The sequence below is a fragment of the Melanaphis sacchari genome, unplaced genomic scaffold (assembly GCF_002803265.2).
Source record: "Melanaphis sacchari strain LSU unplaced genomic scaffold, SCAv2.0 Contig116_pilon_pilon, whole genome shotgun sequence".
Taxonomy (NCBI): domain Eukaryota; kingdom Metazoa; phylum Arthropoda; class Insecta; order Hemiptera; family Aphididae; genus Melanaphis; species Melanaphis sacchari.
In genome coordinates, this window is record NW_020270453.1 from 136,868 (window position 1) to 148,866 (window position 11,999).

Below are 11,999 nucleotides of genomic sequence, written 5' to 3' on the forward strand. Positions count from 1 at the left end.
ACCTCAATTATTATATTATTTAGGTATCTACCTCTATTTAATATATCACGTTTGTAAAATATAAAATATTCAGCGTAGGTTTTAACCAACAATACGGTACCTATGAGAAGTCTTATGTTCATAATGTGACATTTTTATTACCTACTATTAAATGAGCACGCGAAGAAACAAATCATATTGATAATGATTAGACGTATATAAAATGATGTAATATCTATTATAATTTATAATTATTATGAAAATAAATTAACAACACAGTTTGATTTATTAACAGCAATAATAATAATTTTAACAACTATTTTTATCCACGAATTATAAAAGTTATACGATTATATTTAAGGTATTTATAATATATTCATAAATGGTATTGCAAAATAATGTATTAGAATAAGAGTTTATTTTAATTTTATACAATTATAATAATAGATGTAGCCTGCCATAATACCTACTACCATGGCTTAAAAATGTTAAGTTTGACCTTTGTGATATTTATTATTATTTAAGATATAGCTAGTAGTTATGGCATTCGATAACTCGGCATTTTTGGGACATTTACTCGTACAAGCGTTATTATTTTTATTAAGAGCTTTAAGTTCTGCTCACTGTACTCCGGACATACATTTAAAGATTGAAAAATAATTAATGAAAAGAAAACTAATAATTTTATTAAATGATGTATTAAATAAAAATTCAAATCAATTAAGTTCGTAAGTATCTATACTATTTTTTTTTTCGTAGCCCGTTGATCAATAATTAATAATAAATATTATTATTCATTTATTACCTATATCAACTATGTACTACAGAATATTATAAAAGGTCACACAACTAGAGCGCGGATTTGTATGCATTTGCATATTTCTACTAGTTAGTCATATTATATGCTAAGTAAGCTCAAAATATGTTTCATGATGGAGGTGTGATTAAAAATATGAATTATTAAAGAGCACACTTTACAATTTTAAGGTTGTAATTGGCATTTTGTCATTTTTAACAATACAGATTTAAACACTTAACTATAAATGTTTACTGAAATATGTTTGTTCGCTCATAATGCGTTAAAGATGTACAAATAAACATACGTATAATATGAAAATATAAATTTTAATGACTGCTAATTCTAGTTTAGAAGAAGCAAAAATGATAAATTTAGAGTCTATCTAACTATCTAATTAAAATGTATTTAACTATATACTATTATCTTCCAATAAATTTTTATTTTTAAAACAATACTGTTCTTACTAGTCGTATTGCTTTTATAATACGTGTCGTTTGATTACAATTTTTTCAGTGGAAAAAATGCTTCAATTTTTAACATTGAGAACAGTTTTTATTGCAAATCAATATAGTTAATACTTTAGTGGTGTTGGACAGAAATGGTAAAAAATTCAAAATTCTTAAAATTTAAAAAATAAAAAAAAAAAAAAATGAAGGATAAACAGGAAGACTTACAATTATATTGATATCATTTTTTTGTTTTAATCTAAAAATTAATAGCTGAGTAGAGTCTAATATTTTTCCCAAAATATTTATAGTTTCAAATAGCTACCCAGTGGTAACATTTAGACACGATATAGAACATAAATATTATGAACATTTAAACGAAAAATATCAACTATTTAGTTACTTTGTTGTAATTTTATAAACATTATTTATACAGATTTGAAACTTTTTGACACTAAGTATATTTTTTACGTTTACTTTTTATTTCCTATAACTTAATAAAATTTTGAATACGTTTAAATCATTATAAATTATTTGTACGACGAAACTATTCATACCATCCTACGCGATACGTCTATATTGACTTAAATATGTTAATAACAGCTAGTAATATTATAATATTTAATAATTATTATATAATGCAATTTTTTTATTGTTTGTAAAATTTAGTTAAATCTAACGTATAACCAAAAACAAAAAAATTAATATGTGATAAAATATCTTTGAAGTACATAGGCATAATGTCTATCTCTGTTTAAATCTTTTTTTTATGTAATGATTTATAATTGAATTAAAATTTATCGCATTTATTTTATTATTACAGTTATCTACTCAATGATGGGGTATACACTTGCACTAATGGAAGCAGAGCAATATTCCGATTTTTTAAAATATAACTTTTACTGGCGTATTTTACATTTTTACCACATAGAAATGTGCTACAAAGGTAAGTGACAATTTGACATAGGTGCATAAAAAAATGTATGAAATTTATGTTGGCCAAAATGCATCACGGTTATGTAGCATGAGTATAAGAGGTATTTATTATCATAAGTAATTTTGATTATTTTTGGTATCTAAACGCGTATTTTAATAGCATATTTCGCGATTTTTAATGCACATATAAATCTAAGCCATAACTCGTAACATGGACACAAATCTCAGCTCATTTTTCATGCACGTGCTTGTCTACACTATTTTGAATTTCGATACTTTAGTGATAATATATTGTCTCGATAGTTTATTAAAATTGGCGCCATAATATTTTTGCCCGCATATCCGGCCGTGACACTCTATCTACCAAATTATACAGCCATGCAGGGCTCGCGATTACACAATTGTATACAACGACCACCTACAATGTGTATTTGATTCAAGAAGCGTTGGCGGATATCCGCGATGAAAGATCTGAAAGTATAAAATATAGACATGTAGTACTATTATTTATTATTTATGTTGTATGTATAGAAGTAGCTGTTTGTACTTCATTGTCTTAAATAGTTAAGCCCTACAAAGAATACAGACTAAACATTTTATGTATGTACAATATTCTAGATAGATGCTGTCTACCTACATGTATATTACTGCTGATAAGTGATTAGTATATAGGAGAAGTACTGGTACCATGGTTCCTCCTCCAGTCCTCGATATCATAAGGAAAAAAAAGTGATTAGTATATATATAGTATATAATTACAAAAATATATTTATTTATAATAGCTAATTGGCCAATTGGTCATCTTAAATAAAAAAAACTCCAAAAAAAAAAAAAAAAAAAATAGGGAAAGTTGACCAATATCCTATGTATATAGTATAATACCTACTTGAGTAGTTAGTAACAATAACGACAAGTATATTATCGTTATTGAGTAGGCACCGTAATGAATGAATTCATTTGAATTCAATGATAATTCATCGTATAAGATGAAAAACGATTCTGAGCTAAGACTGTCTAACTTTTTAGTACAAACAATATTATTCAAAAGTAATATTAAAATTTTATCAAATGTTTGTATTTTTTTCACAAATATTTTAAAATGTTATTAATGATAATTTCTTATTTTGACCTCCTAAAATACCAATTTGATTCAATTTGCTACTTCACGTTGAAAACTGAAGTATATTTTTGACTACTTACTATGAGTTATGACATACGTTATACACACACACACCATTGTAAAATCAATAAATTTATCGCTTCGCTCAGGATCTAAAATACAAATCATTGTAAAATGAATATACTTTTCCAGTATTTAACTACTAGCTATATTTTTTTTTTTTGATAGATACATAATTAAAAAAATATCCTACTTCATATACTTAAATTTCTTTTTACCTATTCATCAAAGTACCCATACATTTTCCAAAATTTAAACTAATATAGACTAATAATTTTTATACAAGCCTAATACGTTCGATATCCAGTATTGTAAAATATTACAATCATCAATTTACACCGTTCCGTTTATTTTTAAACGTTAATATTGCCGCAACCATAGGCGCAATTTTATATTTAAGTAGAAGGATTATACATATTTTGAAGGTTTTCGTTTAAATCGTGAACCTATTAAAGATACCTAGATAACCGCGGTCAGTGTGTTTTTCTTAATTTAACCAGTTATTTTTTGATTGAAATTATTCGATAAAAAATTAATTTAATAATTTGCAATAAATTGTAGAACGACAAATTAATGGATTAACTACAAAATTATAAATGTTTGTGCCCCAAGTACACTTAATTTGATCGGAGCTTATGTTATACTCAACGCTTAAATATTTAAAAATGTTTTTTTCGAATAAACATTTAAAAATATAACAATATTTTTAATTCCCTAAAAATTAGCCAAAAGTCAATATGCCACTAAAATTTGTATTAAATGTTTTTTTCTGGTTAAAGTTTAATATTGTGATTAAATTTACTTAAATTTACCTTGACATGCTAACGCGACATTACAGTTATAGTGTTATATACTATTATATCGTAGACTTATCCAACTATTCTAATTTTTACATTACATTTTATTTTGTGGTTAACACAATTGTAGTTTTTCATTATTACATAACCATGATCATTATTCATTATGCCGAATGTAGTGATGTCGTATAAGTGAATCAGTAGTTTGATTAAACCAAGTACATTACATAAATCAAAACATCTATAAAATGTACATAATATGATACATGTAATAAGTATAGTTATTATATATTTAAATTTGAAAAATTGTTTATATCTTTTATTATACCCATATGCGAATCCCATAGTTATAACTTATAGCCTATAGGTATTAGGTACAATTAAAATTTAGCTTTTAATTTAACTATGTATAGTTGAAAAAACATTAAATTGTACTTAACTTGTTCAGTCTTATAAAATTATTATGTGTACTTGGAATAGGTAATTTAGTATGTGGTAATTGTTAGTACAGTTCGTGTATTCTGTAGTAATGAGCCTAATTGTTATGCTATTAAATATTAGTTACAACTTACTAGAATACCTATATTAATTTATCTCTATTAAAGCATTACTACCTATTATTTATTTAACATATTAGGTATAATATTATTATGTACATCATTAGTTTTCTTATATTGTAAAAATGTAAATACATTGTAGAATTTAAGTAAAGCATACGGAATTAAGTTATAAAGTAATGATTAGGTTAATGAATACATTTTGCTGTTTATCATTTTTATTACTAATTATTCAAATTAAAAACTTTTACGTTTAGGTACACAGTACCTATGTCGTTGTATAAGACACAACTTTCACCAGACGCATTTAATTTTAATAAATATGATTTATTCTATGGTTTAGTTTTAGTTTCTGGGTTACTTATATCGGCATATGAAAGACCTTAAACATCATTTCATTTTGGTGCTTAAATTATTTTTTTTACGTATTTTTAATTTTACTTTTATGGTTGAGCGAATATACTATACATAGTATAGTAACATAGGTTAACGTTTTAAATTATTTTTGTCGGATTTAAAAAAAAAAATTAAATCAAAATTATTTTAAAAAAATATGTGTTAATCTTCACCTATTTCTTTAAAACATCTATTTCAAGCTTTTTGCAAAAGAATCGAAATGTTTAAAAAAAGTTCAATTTGTTTTACAAGTATTTCATACAAAAATAGGTCGATAGTTAATATAATTATTTATTTAACGTATACAATCCGTGACATTTAGTCGATAATCGGCAGGTGTGTACAGTGGCCTTGTGCTCGGGATATCCCTGTACTTATTGTTTATAATTTATAAACCATACGTCAAAATAATTCACAAAATTATGAAGACATTTTGGCGAACAACTTAACAATAATAGTTTGTTGATTCTAGTATTAGTTTTTAATTCTAATGGTGATTTCCCATCAGTGCTCTTTTATACATTAAAGCCCAATTGTGCACACCCTTCCCACCCGAGTTCTAGTTTATTAGTATCGAGTCGACTGTAGTAAGCGATAATACATTATTATGTAAATTCTGTACAGGCAGTCTTTATGTAGGTACACTACAACCTATTAAAGTGTCTATACTCACTATTATCTTACTGGCTACTATCGTATAGCCGTAATTAAATAAAGCTCGACCGCATCAACCAGCAGGACAACACTGCTAATATAGCGCTGAAAAAACAATAAACCATTATATACATGAATACATGATACATAATGTATAATTATAATGTATATATTATATTTTATTAAAAGAGGTAGAAAAAAGCTACTTAAAAGTCGCAAAGGATAGATGAGGTATTATCTACTAAGTTTTAGGTTTTCTAACGATTAATTATATAGCTGTAGCTACTATTCGGTTTAATATTTTGATTCATTCTCATTTTCTACTAATTTTTATAAAAATATCATAAAAAAAAAATTAAATTACGACCAAACACACTTATAACCGGCTCGTTATTTTAAGCATTTCGCTGATATTTTCTCAGTAGCTCGCCGACCCAGTTTGGTCTTCCTTAAAAGGCAAAAGCTATTAGAAATTCACTAGTGATGAACTATCAAGTAAAATATCTAATATCTATATATATCTATATATTATTTACACTTATAGGATAAACAAAAGAGTGATAATGATTAATGAATTAATCATATACATATTATTGTTATTAAGTATTATTTATTTTTATATTTAAAAACTACACCTTTGAAATTGTACAACATTTTAATAAATATAATTCTAATTGTTGTTTATAACAAAGAGCAAGATTGCGTAATAAAAAATTAGTTACAAAATATACGTTAAGGCCGTTTGGGATCATAACATTTTTTAATTTTAAGTATGGAAGAAAATTAAAATATTACCCTTTAAGTTAAACAAATTGAAGTTGAATATATAATATGTATCTTGTATTCATATATTTTGTTATATAACTAGCTAAGTATTAAGTATGTAAGTTCAACTGTATTTTTAAAGTTATTAAATAAAACAAACAAGTGTATTTTCTAAATTAATATAGTATTATACTTGTAACTTAAGCACTTAACATACTTTTATTAATATATACAATATTTTTTACTCATCTAATATATGGAAAAAGATTCATTTTTTTTCCAGGTATCTAGTTACAGAATACAAATACAAAATACAAAATAGTATATAAATACCAGGCTCAAATCCAGCATATACATTAACGAGAGGGGGGATTATAAATAGGCAGGTATACATATTTAAATGCCTACTGGTAAACACGAGCATATATATATATATACATGTAATAGTAATTAACGCATTTATTAGATACTGTATTTTGATACATACGAGTATACCTATGTCGTATATAGATTAGATCTTATGCCACTCTACTTTAACTTGTTAGTTTAAACATATTAAATTGCTCAAATATCATAATAGAAATAAGTTCTGTTTAAGCATTATGTACTAGTAATTAGTTAGTCACTAATATTACTACAATAATTTATAATTAGTACCTAGCTTGTTCACACCGAGCCGTATTTAGAATTTTAACACCTCCGAGAATGTTTGAAATTTACCCTTTCTGAGAATGTTTGAAATTTACCCTTCTTTCAAGAAGTTAATGTAAGATGGTCATATTTTATTTTACATCGACCGGGACAAACATTTCTCTGTATATTTTTATGAGGAAAATAGTTTCTATATCTACACAATAAACCACAAGTTTTTACATACTATTTTTTCAGATTTTGTCAGTCAGCTTATTCATTTTATTATTTATCAAAATAATATTGATTTTCTACTAGAAAAACTTAATAAATAAAAACAAAATGTTAACATAATAATTAATAATTATTGAAGTTTAATTCTTGAATAATTGGCTAAACAGAAATATTAAATTGGGAAACCGGGACGCTATATTATATTTGGAACCGATATAATCGTAGTTCCGGACAATTATGGAGACTTAAAGAGCTTAAAATATTACACCTACTCATATAAGTATAATAAGTAAATATTCAAAACTATTTCTCTTATTAATATGAATTATATTTTAATTGAGTTATATCTAATGGCTAAATATATGTCAACATTTTATTTATTTCTATACACAATTTAAAATCATCATGACTTTTTGCTAACTTTCATTTTACAAAGAAAATGAGAAATGCTAACAAAATACAAACGATTGTTAATCGGCCTTCTGGTTTGTATTACACGCTAACAAGCAAACAACATCACGAATATGTTTATAATTTTTTTTTATAGCATGTACATGTAAATAGATATGTTTTAAAATTGTTTATTATTATGTTTTTTTCTCTGAGCACTACATTATCTAATAGAAATATTAAAAAGGTAACCAACATTTTATATCATGAATTTAAAAAAAATAGTCTATTATTGAATTGCATTTTATATATAAAAGTTAATTTAGTTTATTGATTTAGTAAAATACCTAAAAATACCTTTATTCATATTTATAGTCTTTCCAATTCAACTATTCGATCATTTTATTGACCACTGTGATCGTGTAATTATATTTATCATTAATTTTTATTTTATTTTTCACATAATTATAATAATATATTAGCTTTCATAAATTATAATTGTTGAAATAATTATGAATTACACTTTTCTTTCATTAACTAATACAATTTTATTTTTTAGTGTATTTCTATTCGTTCCTTTTTATTAAAGAATTTATTACGTCCATATAGAATATTCATCCATGTAAAAAGTGTTTATTTGTTTTTTTGTAAGAGATATAAGTTTCAGAAGTTGTAGTGAATACTCCAATATGGTAAATAATAATTATATACATTTGTATTATAATACTATAAATTTATATTACATATGTGTATATTTAACAATCTATAATTTCGCTTATTGGTTAAAAGTAAATATATATTTTTTTTCTAAGAATTAGACATACTTCTACTCTCTATTGTTGTATACATAATATGACTATTACATTATTATATTGAATTTGACCACATGTTTTTGAGTATAACTTATAATACTTATATTCCGAATAATGACGACAAATATATTGAAAACATCGCAGTTTATAGGGTAGCCATGTGTGATGTGAACAATATGGTATATATACTCGTATTATAAATTCAATTTGGTAATGTTAACGACAGGCTCGCTTATACAACAATTCCAGCAAAAACACCCGAAAAATCACACCGTTTTCTTTGGTGTACAAATAATACCTAACACATGGATGTTGTAAAATCTCGACCTTAATAAATGTGTCCATATGTGTAACGTCCGCGATGCAATATGTTTTGTGGTGGATACTGGATGATATTTATTATATTATTATGTTGTATACTTTTTAGTTTTTACACTTCTGTTATAAGTAAAACGAAAAATGTCTAAGCAGCCATAAAATCTGATGATTTTAGACACTAGATAATTAACAATAATATTTTTTAGACATTAGTGTATTACATATCATATTTGAAATTCATTTTTTTTAAGATATTGGTAAGAGCATAATATATTGCTGATATAAAGTGATCTAATGTTAGTGTCTAATGCCTTTATGGATTTATAGGTATGGAGATAACTGATAAGTAACTCAATTTATGCTCATATTGTGTGATGACTAATCATAAACATCTGGTGCAACGTTAAGTAATCATGAAGTTAATTCAGTTGACACACATGATATATTGTCAATTATCATTATTATCAAGTATTGATAAATTATATTATATTATAATCAACGACGACAATGCGAGTATGCAATTATTTCCAATAATAATAATTTAAGTTAGTATATCAATGTCTACTTTCGTTTTAAGAATTTTTTCACATATTGTCATTTATTTTTTCCTTTTTATTACACAAATAATTTTTGATAACATGGTTGGACATCTCACATAAATGAGGTATATTATATAAAATAGAATAGCACGATTAATTATAATTTTAATTTTAAATGTATACGTTAAATTATTGATTATATACACATACGACCATACATTTATGAATAAGGTACACATTGTCACCTTAATTGCTTCTATAATGTTATTATGAGTATAATAATAATAAATTCAATGTATATAAATTAACCCATAATTATAGATACTACAAGTAGTCTATAAAAACTAATCTTCATTTAATATTTGAGAGTACTCTACCCAGTAATACAGTATACATAAAAAAAAAAATTGATGACTTTTCGAATCGAGTGTGATAAGAATGTGTTACCTATCTCAGTTTATCTGATGTTCCATAACAGAACGATATTCATCCTTAAAAAATCTAAATTGTAGCATAATATTATAGTCAAATATTAGAGTTTATTATTAGCGTTATTAAATATTTGAACACTAAAACAAGATCTTTAGATTATAATATTACATTTTATTTAAAGTAAAGTCAATATACCTATCGTGTAATTTTTATAAAATATAAATATATTTTAATGAGTAAGTTTCAATTTTTCGTCACACTACTTTAATATTACTAGTAAGTTGTATATATTACTTTAACTTGAAAATATAGTGATATAATATCAAGTTGTTTACATTATATGTGTTTTATTTATTTCAGTAAATGAACGTTCTGTAAATGTCACCTCCTCTAAGCTGAAAACGATCTCTGCATTTGGTCTCGATATAAATAGTCCGTTTGACATAAATCGCAATACGAAAGTTTGATTATTACGGTGCAACAGACTATTGGACTATATGCAATGTGTATTACATGCGTGTTTTGTATATGAAGTTCGCTATTCGATTATGAACTGCAAATTACCTACAATAAATCTTGTTGATTGTTACAGTATTATAATGATAAACAAACCAATTACAGCGGGCTGCAGAACTTTGATATTATTATATAGTATATACACTATACGTCTATACAGCAGCTGTAAGTTCTGCTTCTGCAAACTGCAGTTTAAAGTGTAACATGGTTGATTTATAAAGTATAGGTACAATACGTTTGGAGTGAAACGAATTTGACTTGTCGTCTTTACAGCAGTCTGCAGCAGACACTAAAGTTCAACAAGGGCCTTATCGCAACTAGATAAATCGAAAACTATTAGTGTACAATGACATAGGTATGCTCTTATAAATTAAGCACATATTTGTGTCAGTTACCACAAAATACTTACCATATGGATAACAAATTCCGTTTGGTAGAATATTAAAGAATATCCGTAAGACTGAATGTATGAATTTAAAATTTACTTTACACATTATAGTGGTTTTTATGCGCATATTTTACAAGTTAAATTTATGTTTGTATCTATTCATTTTTTAATTTAAATCGCAATCGAATTTTATAATTTTATGTATCACCTAATACCTTTAGTATGATAATGTTTAATAATTATTGCTTCTATTATAAATTATAATTATTAAAGTTATTAAACCAAAACACAGATATTTTAAAATATTAGAAAGCAAACGTCATTCTTTTCCCATACTAATATTTATTAATATCTAACCAATTGTTAATAAATTAAACAGGTAACATACGGGTTTACTTGGGGTCATTAGAGCTATAAAACAAAAATATTAGTTTTCAGTGTTTTCACTGATCGGATCAACGTCGGCGTGTTTTGTCTACAGCAGTTAGTACGGTGATAAATTATAGAGTAGACTATATTCTATTATATAATTAATAGTACAAGTAACAAGTGTATATCACACATTTCGTTTTCAATTTTTATTAGAACGCCAAAAACGACAAATTAACAATTTCCCGCTGTCCCGGGTGTCTGGTATTCGGCGTGTCGTGTTCGAGCGTTGAAGCAGATTTTCTTTGTGCTTTTCTGATTGAAATTTCACGAACGCATTTTAAAATATTAAACCTGGACCACGCGCCTGGGTAAAAAATAGTTAGGTACTCAAACGTTGACAGATATCGCCAGTTGCTTTTGTTACATTGAAACGAACTGCAACATTTATAAACATACCAACCAATTTAGTGTTCAAAACAATATTACGAGTATATTGCTCTGTGAACAAGCGGGTTTGAACACTCTGTTGTTAAAACACCGATACACTGTGTATTCGCCGTTTGTTACCGATTTTAAATTGTTCAATGGAAACACGTCTCGTGTTTCGCTTTTAACCGAAACACAAATCAAGTCGAAACTTTAGGCCGCTCGTCAAACGCGAACACGTTACGACGTCAGCTATGGGAAACATGAGATAAAAAAAAATTTAAAAAAAAACGTTTATCAAACTTTGAATATTGACAGATGAAGAAATGCGTCGTTTAACGTTTTGCCGGACCAGACTCGACGAAGCGACAAAACGCAAACACTATATAGATTGACGAGAAACAAAAACGACACGACACGAAAATAATATGTC